Below are 23,171 nucleotides of genomic sequence, written 5' to 3'. Positions count from 1 at the left end.
GTTAATGAAGCGGTTGTCAGTTAATGAAGATTTGATGGATGAACTTGTCTCATTTGGAGACTGTTAAAAAATTATAAGACTTTTCAGTTTTATGGACATCGCCATTATTTTTTTTTTTCATATATTTTATTGGAAACAGCATTCAAACAATATTTGCCACGTAATACAGTACAAGTCTCAATTTTATATTTTCAGAATAAACAATTCTTCAAAACCAAAGTCCTTTTATTCTTTTATCCCATATCCCTCCCCAACACCCACCCTCACGACAGCCAGTCAGACATACAAACAAAACCAAATAAGTAGGATAGGAAGACTAAGTAAACTTAAAATAAATAAATGATAAAAATAAATTATTTAATATTAATAAGAACAAATAAAAATAAAAATAATAATACAAAAAAATAAATAATTTTTTTTACAAATTAAAATGAGCTTTAAACGACGGTGGTAAAGGTGACTTCCATAGTCAGAATTTTCCGACGAGCAATTAGAGAGGTAAAAGCTATTACATTTATTTGAATTGTTGTCAAATTAAGTTCGTCCGGAGGTCTGTCAAAAATCGCTATATGGGGGGAAGGACAGATCTTCACAGCCAGAATCTTTGAGATTGCATCAAAATATAACTGCCAAAAATTTAATAATTTGGGGCATGACCAGAACATATGGGTCAAGTCACAAGGGGTCTGAGAGCATCTATTACATCCCTCATCCGAGCCACCCGGATAAATCTGGGCAAGCCTGGCCTTGCTAAAGTGAATCCTATGCACCACTTTGAATTGAATGAGACTGAACCTAGCACAACTGGAGGAAGAATTAACTGCTCGAAGGGCTTTTCCCCAAAAGTCATCAGACAGGGAAATCTGAAGTTCGTTCTCCCAGCTGGTCCTAATTTTGTTAACAGCAGAATCAAAAGATGGGGAAAGTAGGTTATAGAAGTAAGATATATGGCCTCTTGACAAGGTCTCAGCCTTAATAATTAGATCTATGCCACTTGGCGGTGGGATTTGAGGGAATTGAGGGGAGTGGGTCCTAGCGAAATCCCGTAACTGAAAGTATCTAAAAAAGTCAGAACCGATGAAATTAAAAGTTATGCGCAATTGCTCAAAGCTAGCAAAGCAGTTGTTAACATGCATATCGCTGACATATTGGAGGCCACTCCTAGCAAAAAACTTGAATCTAGGGTCAATTTTAGCAGGAAGGAATAGATGGTTATTGCAAATAGGTGTTGTCTGAGGAAGGGTGAGCCAGCCAGAGTTACGTCTAATTTGTGCCCAGATTTTCAGAGTGCCAGTTACTACAGGATTAGATGTATAAAGTGACGGGGAAAAAGGAAGGCTACTGCAAGCTAGAGCCTGGAGCGAAGAAGAGGAGCATGACTTGGCCTCGATTTGACACCAATTGCTCTGAGCCGAGGTAAACCAAAGCATAATCTTATGAGCATTTGCAGCCCAGTAATAACCAATAAGACTAGGCAGGCCCAGACCACCAAGGGTTCTACTCCTCTGCAATAGTGATCTACTGGCTCTGGCGTGTTTGCCAGCCCAAATAAATGAGGAGACAATACTTCCTATGGCAGTAAAAAATGACCTAGGTAAGAAGATAGGCAGACATTGGAAAAAATATAGGTATCTGGGAAGTATATTCATCTTAACAGCCTGTACTCTTCCAGCTAGGGATAGCGGTAGACGGTTCCACCTCTGAAGATCGGACTTGACTGTTGCCGTTAAGGCAGTTAAGTTCTGTTCTCGCAATGCTCGGACGGATCTTGTGATTGCAATGCCTAAGTATTTGAAACCTGAATTAGATATTCTAATCTAAAGGGGATGGAAGACGGGGGTAGTTCCAGAGCTAATTGGTTAATAGCATAGCACTCGCTTTTTGAGATGTTCAATTTATAACCGGAGAACTCGCTAAAGGATTTTAAAACTGAGAGAGCAGTTGGGATGCTGGACTGAGGGTCACGGATGTACAATAGAAGGTCGTCGGCGTATAACGATACCTTGTGGTCTGTACCCCATCTCAGAATCGCCTTAATTCCCTCCTCTGCCTTCAAGGCAATTGAAAGTGGCTCAATAGCAGCCGCAAATAGGAGTGGAGAAAGCGGACATCCCTGTCGAGTCCCACGGAAGAGAGGAAAGTACCCCGAGCGCTGAGTGTTAGTACAAACTGATGCGCAGGGGGTGGAGTAGAGCAACCTAATCCAAGAAGTAAGACCTTCCCAAAAACCAAACTGTTGAAGGGTAGAAAACAGGTAGGGCCAATCCACCCTATCAAAAGCCTTCTCAGCGTCAAGAGATACAACAACCTCCGGTTCTGAAGGAGAATGCGGTGTATGAATGATACTGAGAAGTCTTCTGACATTAGAGAACGAGTGCCTCCCCCTTATAAATCCTGTCTGGTCTTCTGCTATAACCGAGGGCATAACCGACTCCATTCTACGGGCCAGAGCCTTTGCGAGTATTTTAACGTCTACGGATAAGAGCGAGATTGGGCGGTACGATGCACAATTCAGGGGGTCTTTGCCTTTTTTATGAATCAAAGAAATAGCAGCCTGTGTAAGGGTGGGTGGCAGGGATCCCAGGCTGTATGAATGATTGAACATTTCTAATAATAACGGAGCAAGTTGGTCTGAAAATTTCTTATAAAATTTGTCCGAGTACCCATCGGGTCCGGGGGATTTACCATTATTCATTAACTGTATCGCCTCTTTGATTTCTGAAAGCTGCAAAGGAGCGTTTAACATCTCACGATAGCAATCAGATATTTTGGGCATGGTAAATTTTTCAAAAAACTGAGATAACTTAGCTTCGTCATAGGAACATTCTGACTTGTATAACTGGGAGTAGAACTTCCTAAAAATACCATTGATCGTTTCTGGGTCAGATGTAAGGGAGCCCGTTTCGTCTTTTATCTGTGAAATTTGATTAGAGGCCATTTTGGCCTTTAGTTGATGGGCCAAGAGGCGACTGGCTTTATCCCCATTCTCATACATGTATCCCCACGCACAAAGGAGATTTTGTTCAGCTTCCTTTGTCAAGAGAAGGTCGAGCTCAGTATGAAGTACCATCCTCTCTTTATACAAGTCAGGTGATTGGTTGGTAGAGAGTGAGATGTCCAAGTCTGCAATAGCTTTCTCCAGTTCTACTCGTCGAGCCTTACGAGCTCTATTTGTATAAGAAGTAAATTATATAATTTTGCCTTTAACAAAAGCCTTCAGGGTTTCCCAGAGAAGGGAAGGTGAAGTCTCGTCGTTTTGATTGGTGTCTAGGAAAAGTTTAATAGTCTCTAACATATACTTGCAAAAGTCCGCCTCAGCTAACAAGAGGATCCAGGCGCCAAAATTTGAATCCCTTTGGCTTTTAGTCAAAATGGAGGTCCAAAATAACAGTAGAGTGGTCCGAAACCGTTATCGGTGAATATTGGGTGGAGGAAATTGATGGGATAAATGTCTTGTCTACTATTAGGTAGTCTATACGTGAATATGTGCGGTGCACATGGGAGAAAAAAGAGTATTGTCTGGTAGAGGGGTATGAGAGCCTCCAGGGGTCAACATAACCATACCGGTCCATGAAGGCGGAGAGAGTTGCTGCCATTTTTGAGAGCGGGACAGGTTTCGGATTAGATCTGTCTAGTACCGGATCCATGACGCAGTTCATATCCCCTCCTAGCACCAGTAAGTGAGAGTTCAAGTTTGGAATAAAAGACAAAAATTATTTCATGAAAGAATCATCGTCCCAATTAGGGGCATAAACAGATGCTAAGATAATTGGTTTTTGGTAGAGTGTTCCCGAGACGATAACATAACGGCCATTCGAATCTGTAATTGTGGTATCGGGTACAAAGTCAATCCTAGATCTTAACAATATTGCTGTAACCCTTGTTTTCAGATTAAATTTGGAGTGAAAGATCTGTCCAATCCAGGGCCTTTTTAATTTTCGGTGGTCAGAATCACACAAGTGTGTTTCCTGCAGAAGCATTATATCGGCGTTCAAATCTTTAACGTGCGTCATGATCTTAGTACGTTTCGTCGGAGCGTTCAACCCACCAGTGTTTAGTGAAATAATCCTCACTGCCTGCCCACCATTTGACCCCTTTTTAGTCACTCCAGCCATGGCGTAGAGAACCATTGCAACGTATCAGAGACGCTAGTGTTGGGCGATATGCTCCATTTTCATATCGTCCTATCGTCAGCCTGTGAGATCGGCGATACACGATATTATCGTGAGGGGGCGGGGCTTACTTATTTGCTTTTTTATTTATTAATTTGCTTGTTTTATTACTTCGTTTTATATATGAGAATCTTTTTCTATTTTGCTGGTAAAGGTGGAGTATTTATTAATAGGCTAAATCAGGTTATTTTCCGGTATAGTGAGATAAAAAAAAGATCAAATCATTTTTGTAGTATCTGACTCAGAGTATTTCAAAATGTCAGCGGGGAATTTACGGACACACATCCTCTCATGCCGTTACAGATGCAGCACTCTGACTGTAGGCTATTTCTGCATGAGATTAGAACACGTTTTAATAATTTCTTGGATCAGGAAAGATCGGAGTTTGGGATTATGTCCTCCTACCAGTGCTCTCTCTGTCTGGATGCACTTCACATATGCGCTCTTCAATAAGCGCAACGAACGCGGGTTAATGTGTTTTAAATGCCGGGAGAAATCAGACTTAAGGGCAAACAGAGTCGATCGGTTTATACTAAAACTTCTGACTTGACTCCGATAAAGGAAAACAGTTAATGCGTTTATATGACCACATGGATTGTCAGTTTATTCAGCATAATCAGGTTAAGTATGTGCTTGTAAACGCGCTCATTCGCTGGCATCTGTCAACGCCACATTCTCCTCTCAGAGACGACGATGTATATAACGGTATAGCAACTATCTTAATTTACTGCCTTAATATTTCTCTTGTGGACCTACATTAATGACAGTGAAAAAATTAGAAGAATATTTATTGTTAAACAAGTGTTTAAAGAGTTGTGCTGTGTTCGTGATCTAAAGACATGTTATTAGGCCGCCGGCTAATTTAGTGATATTATTATTATTAAAGGGCACCTATTATGGAATTTTGAAATTTACCTTTCATGTAGTGTGTAACATAGATCTAAGTGAACAAAAACATCCTGCAAAGTTTGAAATATGAAAGTGCACCGTTTATAAAGTTATTGTCTTTCAAAAGTGAGAGTCGACTCTGAGTCATTTTTATGAATCGTTAGAAGACCGAAGCTTTTTCTCTGACTAGATGACGTCAACTTGTCAAGTTATTTGAATACGATACGCCCACTTATTGCTCTCCAAGGCCAGGGGAAAATATCATGGCGACGAGACGCTGTGTTCTGAAGTGCGGCTCAAAAGCAAACTTTTTTCATCTGCCCAAGGAGGAGCATTTGAAGACTAAGTGCCTACAATTCACTATACCACAGAAGTATAGTCCGAGCCTTGTGCTTTGTTCGCGTCATTTTGAAGACGATTGCTTTTTAAATGCAATCAAACTTGGATTCGCGAGTCGGCTGATATTGAAGGAAGGTTCAGTTCCAAGTGTATTTGCATCAGCTTCCTCCTCCGTATCACAACCTGTAAGTGTTATTAATAATTTTTGCTTTTATATTTTATGTAGCATGCTTAATAATTATTTTGTTTGTTGTGTAAGCACCGTTTAGCTTCTAGGTCTTCAATGACAATTGTATTGAGATATGTGAAGTGTTTGTCGTTGTTTTCGGAGTTGTCTAAAGAATAGAGTAATAACTGTAACGTAACTGCATTTTTTTTTTTGTAAAAACGTTATGTTTATGCATCGGGCTAACGCAAACAAAGACTGATTGTGCTTTTACAATATGAACTCTGGGCTATGCTCGCTAACATAACATTAAATTATTTATCTTATTTTTCGTTTTTTACTACAAACTATAAAGCAGTGGACTATAATCATTATTATAATACAATTTAATTGATAAAAGCATCATTGTACTCCGTGTTAAAAATAAGTATTATCTCTGTAAACACTGCTGGGTCATCTGACCAATCAACGCAGATTAGCGTCGCGCAAAGGAGGGGTTTGAAAAACGAGTCGTTAAACGAATCATTTGGGAGTCGGTGAGCAAATCAGGTAAAAATAAATGCATATTAAACGAAAACAAAAGTGTTTTTTGTCATTGCATGCATGTAAAACTGTTGTTGGGGACTCCCTAAACAACATTAGGAACATTTTAAATGTCATAATAGGTGCCCTTTAATAATATTTTGTAATTGTATTGTTTTTAGTGTTATTAATGTCATTAAATGTTTTGTTAACTTTAATGTGTAACCATAATGTGCTATGGAAACAATAGGCCTACTGACGAACAACAATGCCGTTTTCATCTTGGATGTATAAGAATGATGCGTCCGTTAAAACAAGCACTTGTGACAATTTGTGAATGGATCACCTTGCAATTCAATTTTAATGTGGATGTAGTTTTTTGTGTGTCTGTTTTAAAAAAAAATATCTTGGAGTCATCATACGCGCGTGATGGTGATGTCGCAAGTGTTAGGCTATGAGGTGATGTCGTTAAATTTAGGCAAGGCAAATTAATTGTAGTTCCTAATATTAATTTAATAACAATACTATTTTTATTATAATAATAAAAATAATTTAATATATTAATAAGAAAACGAGCCCATTATCGTATTGATATCGTCAAAGGCATCTGCCATCGGCAATATCACTGACTATCGTCGATACACGATACTATCGTCTATCGGCACAACCCTAAGAGACGCCCTAGGATATGAGCAACATATAGAGAAAAAACAGAGAATTATCTGTGCAAAAACAACCAACTTCAGAGTAAAACAAATAATTAAAACAGTCCTCACAAACAATAAACATATAAATAAAAGTTCCCCAAAATGAAAAACCCTGGCTCTCCCCCATTGTTTCATTCCTCCCACCCAGATCGATGTGCAAGAAAAATCTAGGTCCCCCCCTTGACCCACCCCAACACTTCTCCCCACCCACCTCATCCCTTCCTTACTTACTCTACCCGTAGGCACTTCCCTTTCCATATCAGATCTTCTTTTCTTTTCCTCTCAAACCCACATCTTTAATTACAAATTAAAACCCCAATAACCAAAATCAAAAATACAAATAAAATGTCAGCCATTGTGTATTTTATACTATATCAGCGAGCAGCAGAGTTTGCTCCAGGAATATCCAATAACTGTGTAAACGAATATATACAATACAAGACTATAAGACTAAGAAGTCATAAAAATTAAGAGGAGCCTGAATTGGATTTATGAACTTATCCAAAAGTGTATATAAATATATACACACATATAAAAAAATATACATATATAAAAAAAATAATATATATATATAAAAAATAAAATAAATGTGGTGCAGGTGACTAAGCTATGGTACTTGTAATATGAAATGATAACCTAAGATATCGACACCTTTTAGATTGTTAACATTAACCCACAGCTAAAAAAATATATATATATATATATATTATATAAAAAATGGATAAATAAATAAAAATCAAATCAAACCGAAAGTAAATAAATATATAAGCCTGAATTAACAACATAAAGTGTTGGAGTGCACTACCGACTCAGTTAACGCTGCCTCCGGTCCAGCATCTGAAAGGAGCCTATAACATGATATATAAATCACCACAACAACGAATGTAAACATTAGCCCGTAGCTAGAAGAATAAAAAAAAAACCCAAAAAAACCCCGAGAGTAAATAAATAAGCCTGAATTAACAACGCAAAGTATCCGAGCCCACTACTGACTCAGTTAACTCTGTCTCTTTAGTGATTGTATTAGTGATTGTATTAGTGATTGTAACCATTAGCCCGCACACCATCAACTCAACAACATTAATAATTTAAAGGAAAAGAAAAGGCAGACTTGACCCTATAAAGTGTCTGAATGAGATATAAACTCAGTTTACTATGCCTCTGGTCCAGCATCTTCAAAGTTTACGTTACCCTTCCAAAGCTATGGAATGTCATCCACTGGGCCACATACCTTTAGCCTGCAAAAACTAAGTTAACTGGGGGCTCACCTGCTCAACATTGTCAGTCCAGGCTCGGAGTCTATAACCCGCATTAAGTCAAAGTAGATCTGTCACAGAAAAAGGCTAGTCAACACAGTTAACGTTAGTGCAGCCGGCCGATAGCCCCGCTGGAGTCAGTTAGTTGGCCTCCGTGACTGGACTCTGCTGGTAGTTTGACACAAAAGTCGCGGCTTCCTCAGGTGAAGCCAGCTTCTTCTTAGCTCCGTTAACCAAACAATTAACTGGTCCCATTGACTGCCATAGTATTTTTTTTTTCTACTATGGAAGTCAATGGGACCAGTTAACTGTTTGGTTACTGACATTCTTCAAAATATCTTCCTTTGTGTTCAACAGAAGAAAAAAAATTAATACAGGTTTAAAACAACTTGAGGGTGAGTATATGATGACAGAATTTTCATTTTAAAGTGAACTATCCCTTTAACTTGAGTCAAAGAGAACGCACACACACACACACACACACACACACACACACACGCTCACTCACACACACGCTCACTCACACACACGCTCACTCACACACGCGCGCGCACATACACTCACTCACTAGCGCTCACAAACTATCTCGCGCTCACGCACATACTCTCGCTCACTCTCTAGCGCACACACACACTCTCTCGCGCTAACACACGTACTCTCTCGCGCTCACTCACACACAAACGCACACATGCTCACTCACACACACACTCACTTTGAGAAGTAGCTCATCTATACTTTTAGATTTGTTCTGAGGTTGCTACACATCATTTGTGTATATGTGCTCTGTGCTGTGTCTTCTGATCAGATATTAAAGCGAGTTAATACAAACAAACAAATTTGTACTTATTCCCTCACCCAATGAGAATCGATAAGAGAATCGATAAGGAATCGGATCGATAAGCAATATCGATAATGGAATCGGAATCGTTAAATCCTTATCAATTCCCATCTCTAGCAACAAGTGATTTATTAAAATGTTTATAAAATCCTTCATTTAGATTCGTTTAAAAATATTGAATCATCCAATAATGAAACAAATGAAATCTTTATGAGAGTCATTAAATTGTTAATTCGAACTGATATTTTAAAAATTAATTCAGATTAGGGCTTTGACTTTTGCCCAAAAATCATATTCGAAGTTTGTTTGTTTATTAATTTTAATATTCTAATATTTATTAATAATATTTTGACCATTAAATGCCTTCAGTAAGACCTATATTGGTATCACAATTAAGTTGTATATGTTCTGTCCACCAGAGGGCAGTGTATCAGTCGATGTCAATAGGCAGGCAATGATGTTTTCAGAAGAAAAAGTCACAACTTTTTTTTATATATTAAAAATCAGACCCTGCATTAAACACAAACATTATGCTTTCGACAGGTTTTATCCACTGTTCTTATCAAAAATAAATCACGTCTATTGTTTTGGTATACAAAATAGGCGCTAACCAGGACGCTAATGTCACCTACAGGAGCCCAGATGACTAATAATAGCCTTGCTTAATGAGCTCGCAATTCACAACTTCACCAGGCGTGAAAAAGCCTCGGAATCTCAATTGAAAACAACGTTTACAAGCAAACACATTTACAAAATATAGCTGCAAGCAGCAATACCGGGGCCAAGCGCAAAAAAAGACGAAAAACCGTCAAGACATGGCTGAAAGTGTCAGACCAACTGCAACAATTAGTAAATAAAGACATTTAAAGATGAATTTAGTCAAAATGGCTGAAAAATCACATACAATAACTAAAAATATGATTTAATGGATTATCACTTTCGACAAATAGGTGGCGTGGTTACAAAATCGATGTGATGTTGTCAGAGTCTGGTGGCAATGACAAACCTTAAGACCAGTGGCATTAAAATAGGCAGATTTATTCAAAAGTTATTAGCATTTTTTACAATTTTAACCAACAGGTGGCGCTGTCTGGAAATCTTTTGAGTACCTTCAGGGCATGGTGCTGATGGCACAATCTGAGTTTCGTAATGTTACAGCAATGCATTCATTAAGTATAGCATTTTACATCACAAAACTGTATTAAAGTCAATGGGAATTTCATGTTTTGTTCTATTATAGTGCCATCAAGAGGCTCAATCCCACCATTTTTTTATTTGTCCTCAGAGTGAGCCCATACATCTGTGTCAAGTTTGGTAAAAATATCTCAATCCGCTTCGGAGTTATAGACATTTATGTGAAAAAACACGTCAAAAATGACTGACACGTGACTTTGATTGAATTTTACTACCCCTTACTATCAATATTTTTGCATCTGGCCATTGGCATTTTGCTATTGACCTATGTTTCCAAATTTCTGATGGTGGTTTCGTCTCGATCGGACTAGCGGTTTCGAAGATATCGGCAAATGTTTTTTAAGCGCTAAATTACATCGCTGCACAAACCATATGCTGAAACCTGGCAAGTCTGGTATCGTTGGACTCGGCAAGGATTCAGGAGTCTAATGAGATGACTCTCGTGAAAATAAGTCAACCACAGCCAGAGTTATAAGCATTTGAAAATTAAATTTTACCACTAGGTGGCGCTGTTCCGAAACTTCTCAGGCTCCTTTAGGGAATCGTACTGATGACCCATACCGAGTTTCGTAAAAATTCATTCATGTTCATAAAATACAGCATTTTAGCACATAATTCAAAACCGATCTGGGAAAATTGGATATAAGTAGACTCGCCTTGACGCCCTGAATCTAACGATACCACTTTTATGATTTTTGGACAAACCGTTCAGAAGTTATAAGCAAAAATAGTAGTGATGCACCGATGTAAAAATTGTGGCCGATAAACGATATTAATATTGCTATTATGGCCGATACCGATATTTACCGTTGTCGATATCTCTGTAAGGAAAACACATTTTTATGAAAATAAAAAGAGCTATTTTCCAAAACACTTTTTAAAAAAAACTTTTGTAATTTATTTTCAGAAATTACTGATATTGGGCACCTTTACCTGTGTGCAAAATATGTCATCAGATTTTCAGAAGAAAAATAAATATTTATAAAGGATACAAGTGTGTCATGAATTCACACTATGAGAAAGAATATAGGCTATGTCAATAGCCGCGTGTTTTGTAATGAATATTAAAATAAGAATAAATAGGCAATGTCAATAGCCGCGTTTCCATTACAGATATGCGCAAATGTTTTGCGCTATTATCTAAACATTGATAAAAAAAACTATTGCGAAATGACGGCGTTTCCATTGTTGTACGACTAAAACGTCCTTTTTTCTCTTGCGATAAGTCATTCCATAAATCACAGCAACGGACGTTGGTTATATAATATCACAGCCACCGCATTAGACATTATTATTAATGGAAGTCAAGTCAAGTCACCTTTATTTATATAGCGCTTTTTACAATACAGATTGTATCAAAGCAGCTTCACAGTGATAACATGAAAATAATACAAAAAACAATTTCATCATCGTCCACCTTTAAGGCAGATCTATAATATTGTTGAATATTAAATGTCCCCAACTAAGCAAGCCAGAAGGCAAGGCAACAGCGGCAAGGAACCAAAACTCCATCAGGTGACAGAATGGAGAAAAAAACCTTGGGAGAACCCAGGCTCAGTCGGGGGCCAGTTCTCCTCTGGCCAATGAGTGAATGCGAATGGCCAATGCGAACGAAGGAGACGTGGCGTGTTATCCAAGCATTAATGGCAGGGAAAGACCCTTATACTGCGAACGACACATAGGCCTAAGGAGTTTCTGGGTGTTTCGCCCTCATTTCTGTTAAACTGGAGCACTTAGTTTGCTAGCAAGTTATTTAACTCATATGCACATGCGAATGCACAAGTGAACTTGAACTAAGTTACGTGCCATTCATTCAGAATGACTCATGTTGTGGACGCGCTCTTCCTGGAGCAATGCGACGCGGCAACTAAACTCAAATAATGCACAATGTTTTATTACAATATTGTTCTCTTTATAATGTTATGTAATATGACAGTCCTCCCAATAGTCATTGTTAGTCGTTCAGTGCCGTTTGAGCTGCGCGCGCTGAAGCTGATCACGCTTTACTGCAGAGTTAATTCAAGGGGTACAAATGCATCCAATATAAGATAAACTCAGATATAGATAGGCATACACAAAATAAACACAATATTACAACTTACATTTGCACAAAACAAAAGGCTGTGAATGAACATGCGAACTTAGTCCTAATGAAAGTGTAAAACGTGCTCTCTTTGTTTCGCGGTTGAGCAGCACGCACGTGCATGAGCTTGCTTAATCGATGATCGATGAGTTGTATCGATTAAATGTATTATCAACAATTAATCGATTGTCGATTAATCGTTAACATCCCTAGTCGCCACGATCATTAGTTTTTAGCTTGGGGCCGCTAACACGACACCGTTCTAACAGAAAACCCTTAATGCGATCTGGCCACTTTTTTGCACAAAACAGTGCCTGGTGGCTCGAACGCAAACCATGAAATAGGTTCCAAGGTACAAGCCTTGAAAAATGTATGATACAGAACTGATGACAGTGTGTGTCTGCTTCCCGGACAATGTTAGGGAGACTGTTCCAAAGTTTTGGTGCTAAATAGGAAAAGGATCTACCGCCAGCAGTCGATTTTGATATTCTAGGTATTATTAACTCTCCGTAATTTTGAGATCGCAATAGACGTGACGGACTATAATGCGTTAAGAGCTTGCTCAAGTACTGGGGAGCTAAACCATTTCAGTGACTTTTTTTTGTCATTTTCACAAACCACGCATAAATGTTATCTCAAAACTACAAACTTTTACATACATGCTGCTGACATATTATTGTAGCAGAGCTTGTGCTGAATGCAGTGTAATAAGACTTTAGCCATGAAAATGTCACAAGTAACAGAAATAAGCACAAATGTTAGAGCATGTCAGAACACCTCCGGGACCCAGAAAACACCTCAGACCCCAGAGGGTTAAAGGGATAGTTCACTTTGAAATTAATTATTGATATGTTTTAGCTTACCTCAAGGGCATCCAAGATGTAGGTGTCTTTGTTTCCACAGTATTTTCAATTTTGATATTTTTAGGTCAAACCGTTCTTGTCTGACAGTCATATCATGCAGGTCTATGGGGTCCACCTCAAAGAGCATGCACAGAGAAGTCCAAATTAAACATGATTTAATGACTCGTAAATGTAAATGGCCTAAGACACGAAACGAGCGGTTTGTGTGAGAAAACGAACAGTATTTATACCGTTTTTACCTCTTGTAACACAGCCATGTCCAAGTGATCTGAGGGCGCGTGCGCTTCCTGGTGTGTGACGTGTGCGCAGACTGGTGCATAGATTTATACACTAGAGCTGTGTCCCAATGTGAAGGCTGCATCATTCGAAGGCCGCGGACTTAAAATTATGCAGCCTATGCGTCCTTTAAGTATAGCCTTCGTGGAATTTCCTAATTGCGCAACCAGGTGTTCCCGATTACAGCTCCAGGCGCCAGGCAACGGTGCGAGAGTAGTACAGCCATCCTGATAATTCATTTGATATAATTGAGTAAACAGCTATGGACACTGAATTGGCTATTGTCATTTTTATGTTTTATATTTTACTGGAGGACATGGTGAGGATGTTTCAGGTCATGTACTTTCGGCTTAGTCGAAGGTTCAAATGTTCATTTATATCTTACTTTGATCCGATTTTATAGGCTAGTGTATTATTTTTATTATGCACATAAATGGACCATGGTACATACATTTACACAGGTTTTCAACCCTATTTGAATATAAAACCCAGTTGAATATAAAAAAAAGTCCAGTGCGAATGTTACTCCCGCTCGTCATCGGCAGCTGTCACTGTTGCTAGGTGACACAAACAATCGTCCGTAAGCTACACCGGTCCGAGCGCTTCAGATGCGCCCTTTGAAATGGGACGGAGCTGTAGTTAGCAACAATTTGTTAATATTGTGACAATAGGCCTACATGTTGTTACTTTCATTTTCAAAATAACCAGTGGTGGAATATAAGGAACTACAAACTTCATTAATGACAAGGAGGTTTTTTCCCTGCAGAATACATACTTTTACTTTTACTCTTGATACCTTAAGTAACGTTAGGCCTACATTAGATTATGCAAGATAATTTTGCTTTACTAAGGTTTGAAATATATGACTAGTAGTTTTTCCCCAATGCGGTATTAGTGGTTATTAGCCTAATAATAAAGCGTAATAAGGAATCTCAATATTTATTTCATGAGTCAGCCCTGCAAACCGGTTGGTAGACAACTTAGTGGATAGTGGAAATATCCATTCAAACACTCAGATTATCCATCAGATTAACCATCAGATTAAGTCCCACCAGCAGGAGGCCTTACCAGGGTCTCTAGTGTGGAGCCCATCCCGGTCCAGCAGCACACCAGGGTCTCCCACTCAGCGGAAGAAAAGTCTACATAATTTTTTCTTATTTTATGTACTGTAAATTTAAATGTGTATGTTAATAGTAAATAGTTGTTTAGAACAGGAGAGAGGCCGCACTATGCATAAATAGTCTTTTTATTTGCACAAACGCGTTTCGGCGCGTGCCTTCTTCAGTGTGCAACAAGATCACAGTGTAACCAATCTTATATGCCCACACCCATTGACACACCCATATTGACATCAACCAATACATTTAAAATAATACACAGTCCAATGGTGTCACCAATGTTTCAATTAGTCCATTAATGAAAAACAACGGCTGTTATACATATACAGAATGAACATAAGATATACATGCATAGTGTTACATTTACAAGAAACAACTTAGTGACATATCTTCATTCATCCCATTGGGAATACATGTGTTTAAGCTAAAAATGTACCACACCTCTCGCTGAAGGAGGCGGTTCTCACGGTCTCCCCCTCTTGGGGACCGATTAACAAACTCCAAGCCCATAAATTTGAGCATATTAACATCATGTCCCGCAGAGTTAAAATGCCTCGCGACTGATGATTTGTCATTTTTTCTGATAGCACATTTGTGCTCAAAAATTCGAGTTTTTAGTTGTCGCTTCGTTTTACCCACATAGAACGACCCACAAGGACACGTCAGTAAATACACAATAAAAGTAGATAAACATGTGATTCTGCCCTTTACATTGTATGTTCTGCCTGTTTTTGGATGTGTAAACATATTATCTGTGAGCATAAAATGACATGCCGCACAGTTCCAACACTTAAAATTACCGTGTGGAATTTTAAAGGGAAAAGGCGACTGGGTAGATGCAGGAAGGTGCGAAAGCACTAATCGATCTCTAAGATTGGGTGCTCGTTTAAAACAATTACGCGCCAGATCTTGGAAAGTGTGCCCTATGTACGGGTCGCTACTGAGAATGTGCCAATGGCGTTGCACAATGTTCTTTAAACTATTTGAAATCTGACCATAAGTCGATACAAAAGTAACTGAAGTGTTGTTAGAACTTTTCTGATCAATACGTTTGGTCATCAAATCATCAAATCTTTGACATAATTCCCCCGCTTGTCGCTCAAAGTCCTCATCATCACTACAGATACGGCGCACTCTCAACAGTTGACTGTAAGGCAAGACTACGTTTGAGAGAGGGTGGATGGAAACTCTGGTAGTGCAACAAGGAGTTACGATCCGTTTCTTTACGATAAATTTCAGTGTGTTCGAAGCACTGTAAATTTCAGTGCTTCGAATACGGCCTTCATATGCGACCTCCAGGTGTGCAGCCTTTAAATTGGGGATCCTTCGTCGCTCCGCTGTGACGCAATCGGCCTTCAAATACGGCCAATCGGCCTTCAAATACGGACTTCGGAGGCTGTAGCCTTCACATTGGGACACAGCTTAATGTCGCCTTGGTTACGGCAGTTCATTGGAACTTTAATGTGACATCTAGTGTATATATATCTATGCACCAGTCTGCGTACACGTCCCATAGAAGGAAGCGCTCGCGCCCTCAAATCACTTGGACATGGCTGCGTTACAAGAGGTAAAAACGATATAAATACTGTTCGTTTTCTCAAACAAACCGCTCGTTTCGTGTCTCAGGCCATCAATGTGTACTTACATTTACGAGTCATTAAATCATGTTTAATTTGCACTTCTCTGTGCATGCTCTTTGAGGTGGACCCCATAGACCTGCATGATATGACTGTCAGACAAGAACGGTTTGACCTAAAAATATCAAAATTTAAAATACTGTGGAAACAAAGACACCTACATCTTGGATGCCCTTGAGGTAAGCTAAAACATATCAAAAATGAATTTCAAATTGAACTATCCCTTTAAGATGGGGAGGTGAACAACAATTGTATTGATGTAAGTGATAAACAACAAAAACATCCAAGAAAACAGCTCTGATCTTGTCGTTTCAGTCATACTTAGATGTTTACAAGACCGCAAACATTTAAATAATAATAATAATAATAAAAAAATAAATAAAAAAACTACACTCGGGTTTGTTTTGGGTAGTGCTATAGGCTATGTACCTGTCTGTGTATTACATAAACTAAAAGAAAGCTTATATAGCCTATATATAATTTTCTGGCTAGTTTACTAGTTAATTTTTTTTTAAATTAAAAAACGGCCTGTCTGGGCCGTGACCATGTGGAAGCTGCACTCGCTGAGGGCGGCTGCCCTGAGTGCGACGAGATGGATCTCCCCACCCTGCGGGCTCGACTGGCTGGTTTCGCCGATTACAACCCCGCACTTCCTGCTCTTCCTCCCCTTTGCTTGAGCCGCGCATAATGAAGCGTCGTGCACAAAAGTTGCCAGAGCGCGCAGCTAGCTCCTTGTCCGTTTAAGAGAGCTACCCCGCCCTCACGTCCCCATTCCGCGCGTCATGAAAAGCCCTCTCGAGCTCTCTTCATGACCCAGACTGACACTGAGGGATTTTTCAAAACTGCGTCACTCACATCGGCGAAAGGAAGAGAGTGAGTGTTTGAGTCCCGCCGAGGCCGGACCGACCTCCATTTCTCTCACATTTCCCAGTCCCCCCTTTAGTTCGGCTGGAAATGTCAATATTGCAGCAAACAAGCCTGTTATAAAACATGCACACCCGCAAACAAATGCCGTTTTTACAGGCGACACAAAACATCTCTTCTCTGCTCGTGCTAATTGTCTTATGTCATTCCCCCCTGTGGCTTAGTGGTGGAATCTTAAAGGTTGTATCAGCGATTTTTGGGTGACGTCACTTCTGTTTGTGTTTGAAGCGAGATCCCAAACAAACCAAGCTAGCTCGCCCCTCCCTCCCGTTTCGTGCATCATGAAAAAAAAAAACGATTATGCACGCGCATTTCTTAGCTAGAGCTACCCAAGTTTAGTCGAGCTTCGCTCATATTATTTCAAGAAGGATATTTTCACACACAGTTCACATCCAAACAAGTCAGCACTAGCAGCTACTCACCTGTCCAGAAGAAACAGTGCAACCTCGGCGTTTTTTTAAATGTATTTTATTTTTTTACTTTAATTTCTTTCCACCGTTCAAAAGCCTTCCCGATAACTATACGTGTCTTGGAATAAACACAATGATATTCCCTCGCCCTAATCCTCCTCCTCCGCTTGGGGATTGACTCAGCCATGTTCAATTTCTCTTGTTGATAGACGCTGGCTTCTTCTTCAGCTCCGACTTCGCGTGCAGCCGTGCACGAGCGCAAAACCTCACAACACCCAGCCCCTGTCGGTGATTGGTTGAACACTGTTTTTTTTTGGTTTTGAGTGGTTAGTGAAACCAATTGTTTTTGTCAACTGCTGGAAACAGCTCCATGGCCGATACCGCTGAGGACAGATCTCCTCACGCAGGCAAACAGAATGATTTGGCATCTCCGTCCCGACTTGTGGGCCCTCCATGAATGGCCCCTCAACGGGTACCTGGGTGTCTCCCAGATAGGGTGCTGAAAAACATCACTTAAGCAAGAGCGCCTTAAACTAGATGCCTCCACGCTTAGAAATGGGTAGCATTTTCTGGCTGGTGCGCAGCACGGAGCCTGGACCCCTACTCGTGCGAAGTACCAAGCATACTCATTTTTTTTGCAAGAGCTCTTGGACACGGGTCGCACCCCCTCCACGCTTAGAGTGTATGTAGCGGCCATAACAGCATCTCACACTCTTGTGGCCGGAAAACCACTAGGAAGGAGCGACCTTGTCGTGCGCTTCCTCGAAGGGTCAAGGAGACCAAACCCTCCACGAACCCCCTCTGTGCCTATCTGGGACCTCTCCACGGTCCTGGAGGCCATGAAGTGCCCCATTTGAGTCGCTTCGGTCTGCGGACCTGAAAGCACCTCTCGCTCAAAACCGCTCTCTTGTTGGTGCTCGCGTCAGTCAGACGAGTGGGCAATTTGCAAGCGCTATCAGTGAGCGCTTCCTGCCTTGAAATTGGGCCAATCGACTCCACAGAGTAGTCCTTAACCCTCTGGGGACCGCAAACGTGCCGGCGCGTTTTGCTCGTTTTTTTTTACATAGCAGCAAAATAGATTTAAAATACTCCGTTATTTTTGGTCATACAGACTTAAGAAATATGACAAATAAGCTGTTAAAGGTTGTGTAGGTAATAATTGTCTAAAGAACTTTTTTCAAATTGGCTTAAACTGTCTTTATATACCAATACATAATTAAAATGTAAGTACTTTGAAAAAGAGAGTATAAAAATTGAGTGACTCTAGTGTATTTAATCTTCAAAAAACACAGCTCATTAATTCCATTCGGGACAAAACAAGTGATTGGCTTGCGCGACTGTCACTCTCCGTCGCCATGACTACCGCCGCTATTATTGGCTCTGCCCACGTGCGCGCAGTCGCGCACCCGTTTTTAGGTGGGAGTGAATGGAATTAATGAGCTGTTTATTGAAGATTAAATACACTAGAGTCACTCAGTTTTTTATACTCTCTATTTCAGAGTACTTGCATTTTAATTATGTATTGGTATATAAAGACAGTTTAAACAAATTTGAATAAAAGTTTTTTTAGACAATTCTGACCTACCCTACCTTTTAAATGTCTACTTTTTTATGTGTCCACTTACAATCAAAATAAAACATTGTGCTTTTGTAAAATAAAGAAAATAAACAGGGTGTGTTTTCTGCCTCTCCGTCTCCGTGAACTTTTTTTTTCTAGTGCATGTCTGTAAACATAAACAAAACTCAGCGAATACTATTCACCCAGGCATGAGCAATATATCTTTATAATCATTTAAGTGTGTACTTTTATTTCAAAACTAAAACAAATATTCTCTCTTTATGTAATCTATATAAAAAGAGCGAGTTCTCATTTCAGCTCATTATAGCTCTTTGTCTTTTAATGTGACCCACGGAGAGCGCGCACTATTCAAACACACATGATCTGAGGCAATACATGTAAACATGCAAACCGGCCACATCAGCTCGATTAAAAAACATCAAATTTAATCAGATGAATGTACTGTGTGTCATCTTGCGAGGCTGTGAGGAATAATTCCTGGGAAACTTACCTCAGAAGTGCTGGTTTCACTTCGAGGAGCAATGGATCCAGAAGTTGAGGATTAGTAGTAAGTTTTTCATTCTTATGCTTTGTTGTAATCGCCAGTGTTTGGAATAACGCCGTTCTTAGGTAACGATGTTATTTTTTCAGTAACGGGGTAATCTAACAAATTACTTTTCCCGTCGTTACAACGCCGTTAACGTTACTGGACGTTAAATGCGGTGCGTTATTATGCATTGATTGAATAAACTGTGTATTCCGATTCCGAACGCACCCCTGGCTCACAGCTAGTGAGGAGGTTGGTTAATAACGAGGTAAGCGATTATGATTGGCTAAGGCAGAGTCATGTTTCATGGTAGCCAATCAGAGCCAGTGTTTTTACACACATGCCAGCACGCCCCCCACACACGCATACAGAACCGCTTTATTGGCCAGAGGAGAACTGGCCCCCGACTGAGCCTGGGTTCTCCCAAGTTTTTTTTTCTCCATTCTGTCACCTGATGGAGTTTTGGTTCCTTGCCGCTGTTGCCTTACCTTTTGGCTTGCTTAGTTGGGGACATTTAATATTCAACAATATTATAGATCTGCCTTAAAGGTGGACGATGATGAAATAGTTTTTTTGTATTATTTTCATGTTATCACTGTGAAGCTGCTTTGATACAATCTGTATTGTAAAAAGCGCTATATAAATAAAGGTGACTTGACTTGACTTGACTAAACAGATTCGACGGAGCAGCAGAGATGGCGAGTCAGGAGCAATCCGATGAAAAATCCGGCGGTTAAAGTCAAGAACCTGCATGTACATTATGTCCAAGAGCGAAGACTTTGTCGACATCCGTTGTAAGCAACTCTAATTTAATGAAGCATCTCACATTGACACACGCATCTACAAAGCTATTGGCAAAAAAACACAGATACCTCCACCGCAGATGCTAGTTCGCCAGGTTGTTTTCTTGACCAGTTGTCTCAGGTTGAGAGAGTTTGATTTAATTTGCTAGAGTTAAATGCACTTTATATGGTGTAACTGTTTAGTTTTCTTACAAAGATAATACTTGAAGTGCAGGATAAACCTCTTGCTGTCTGTCGACGTGCAATAAATATCGAAAGTTATGTACAAACACCCGTCTGTTCTACTCATTTCAACTGACTCACAAAAATCCAAATTCTTTGGATTATAGCAACTTTTTTTTAACAGTAACGCAAATAGTTACTTTCCCTGGTAACAAGTTACTTTTATTATAGAGTAATTCAGTTACTAACTGTGTCTGTACAGTTACTAAGTGTCTGTAAACCGCAAAAATACTGTTTAAATATGAATCGCGTTTCTGTGTGTTATGAATGAACGGCATATATGCGCGTATAGGCATATATCAATTGTTGTTGATATACATGTGAACACTTTTTAATAAAATAGCAAAAAATATATTTACAAGGTAGATGTAAAATAATCTTTATAGGTCAATATAAGCCTTCTCATTAAATGATTTATTATTGTTTTGTATTAGTGACACATTTGGGCAGAGGATGTATTCCAAATCTTTCTGAAAATACAGTATGAGAATTAACTGCACAATTACTAGAAATGTTTACCTTGGATATTATACAATTTGCATGTATAAAAAAAAAATTGTGCAAAAAAAAAGAAAAGTTTCCAAATCTAACTTTGAACCAATTCCGTAGAATGGCTCATATAGCCTATATGAACAGGATTTGTTTCCAGGTATGACTATGTACTAAAAATGTGCTTTTGACTTAATTTATATTTGGATTATATATATATATATATATATATATATATTTAGTTTGTCCTCACATTCTTTCTTGTGTGACACACCTGAATGAAAGGCTCATTATGCGGGGTCATTATGCGGGCCATTGTCTTCTCAGGTGTGAACCACTTACTATACATGATGTATTGGATCAGTCACGCCCCTGCGCATATTGCCTTCCCAAACAAAAAGTGTTTTACAAAATGTAAATCAATGTATTGTTTTATGTGAATGATTAGTCAGGATGATTTTCAGATCATTTTGAAGGAAAAACTCTAGGCGATAACATCCATTACTCAAAGGTATTGTGAACACATATTTACTATGTGTTTTGTGGCGTTATTTCAGACACTTTAATTTTTTGTTTTTTGAATAACCATGCATAAACATTATTCTCTCAAAAATACAAACATGTACATGCATGTTGCTCACATATTATCGTAGCTCTGTTTGTGATAAAGTGTAATTACACCTTTGCCATTTAATATGTTTATAAGCAACTGAAATGTCAGGGCATGTCAGAACATCTCAAGGACCCCAAAAACACCTTGGTCCCCAGAGGGTTAAGCCAAGGCACGGTTATGTTCCTAAAGTGCTCTCTACTCCGTTCAGAGCACAGGTTATTTCGCTGGTAGCTCATGATATATTATGTATTGTAAATATCATCATGGCATTGTGCACACTAGTGCACACATATGACTAATATGTCTTTCTTCACAACATGTGGCCCTCAGTGACTCACTCATACACACATACTATACCTATTTTCTTCAATGCAGATAATCTAGTGGGTTCTCTTACAAGAGATACTCTCGTACTGCGTTGTCTTAGCAACGCTTTGGGGAAAATCCTTTTCCACGAGAATACTGAAGCCAAAAAAATTATCCTTAATTTTGTATAAATGTAAAATGCATTGCCACAGCATACAGACCTAGGCGAGACAGCTCGCGCGCCTATTGACTGCTGTGCGGCAATTGCTTAAGCCTATCGAGTGAGACCTTGAGTGACGTCACACCCAATGAGGGCGCTTTGCCGAGCCTTGGCCTTGAGTGGGTTTCGCCCGAGCAGCCCGCCCACAACCGACTGGACGGCTACTTTCTGCCTGGGGAGCGGTCATCACCCGCTTCTAAGCCCGCACCCTTCCTTCCTGAGCTTCACGAGGAGGTCGCGAGAGCTTGTAATTCCCCGTTTTCCATGAGGACGAGGTCTTCTGTTTCGATGGCATTCTCCGAGGTCGACGATGCTAAGAACAGAGGCTACCTTTCCCTCCCGCCGGTCGAAGAGCCTATTGCAGCGCACTTATGCCCGCCCTCCGCTGGACGGCGTGCTAAGATGGCGCTGCCCTCAAAGGCTTGCCGCATGACGTCATCCCTGCTCCACCGCGCGTTTGCCGCCAATGGACAGGCTGCGTCAGCGCTGCACACTATGGCGACACTGCAGATCTTCCAGGCCAATCTCCTCTGGAAAATGGACGAGAACGGACCCGAAGCAATCTGTGTGGCGGACCTGAGAAGCGCTACGGACCTAGCTCTTCGCGCTTCGAAGTCTGCGGCGCAGGCCATTGGACGGAGCATGGCGGCGCTCACTGTGTCTGAGAGGCACCTCTGGCTCACGCTCTCAGACATGCCGGATGCGGAGTGAACCGCGTTCCTCGACGCACCGCTTTTCCCTGCTGGCCTCTTCGGGACATCGGTGAAGGACTTCACTGACAGGTATGCTGAGGTACAGAAGGCGACTCAGGCGATGAAGCACTTCCTACCGAAGCGCTCCAACTCTGCAGCAGGCCGTGCGAAACCGTCTGCTCAGAGTGCTCAGCTTAAGCCTCCGCCCTGCGCCTCATCTCAACGCCGCCAGACGCAGCGCTCGAGGCCGCGCTCTCGCTCTTCCAGTCGCCGCCCCGCGCCGCGTGGCCCGCGAATGAAGATTGCGTTGAAACCTGAGCCCCCGAAG

At 40.2% G+C, this 23,171-nt stretch overlaps 1 protein-coding gene across 6 annotated transcripts in view; it reads left to right on the top strand.

Annotated features, from left to right (window-relative positions):
• The window catches only part of LOC307007413 (SEC14-like protein 1), a 254,101-nt gene that overhangs the window by 2,439 nt on the left and 228,491 nt on the right, over positions 1–23,171 (top strand). The window lies entirely within an intron of this gene.

Source organism: Phoxinus phoxinus (assembly GCF_949152265.1).
Source record: "Phoxinus phoxinus genome assembly, chromosome: 11".
Taxonomy (NCBI): domain Eukaryota; kingdom Metazoa; phylum Chordata; class Actinopteri; order Cypriniformes; family Leuciscidae; genus Phoxinus; species Phoxinus phoxinus.
Note: the sequence above shows the minus strand (reverse complement) of the source record. Positions and strands in the feature narration are given on the sequence as shown.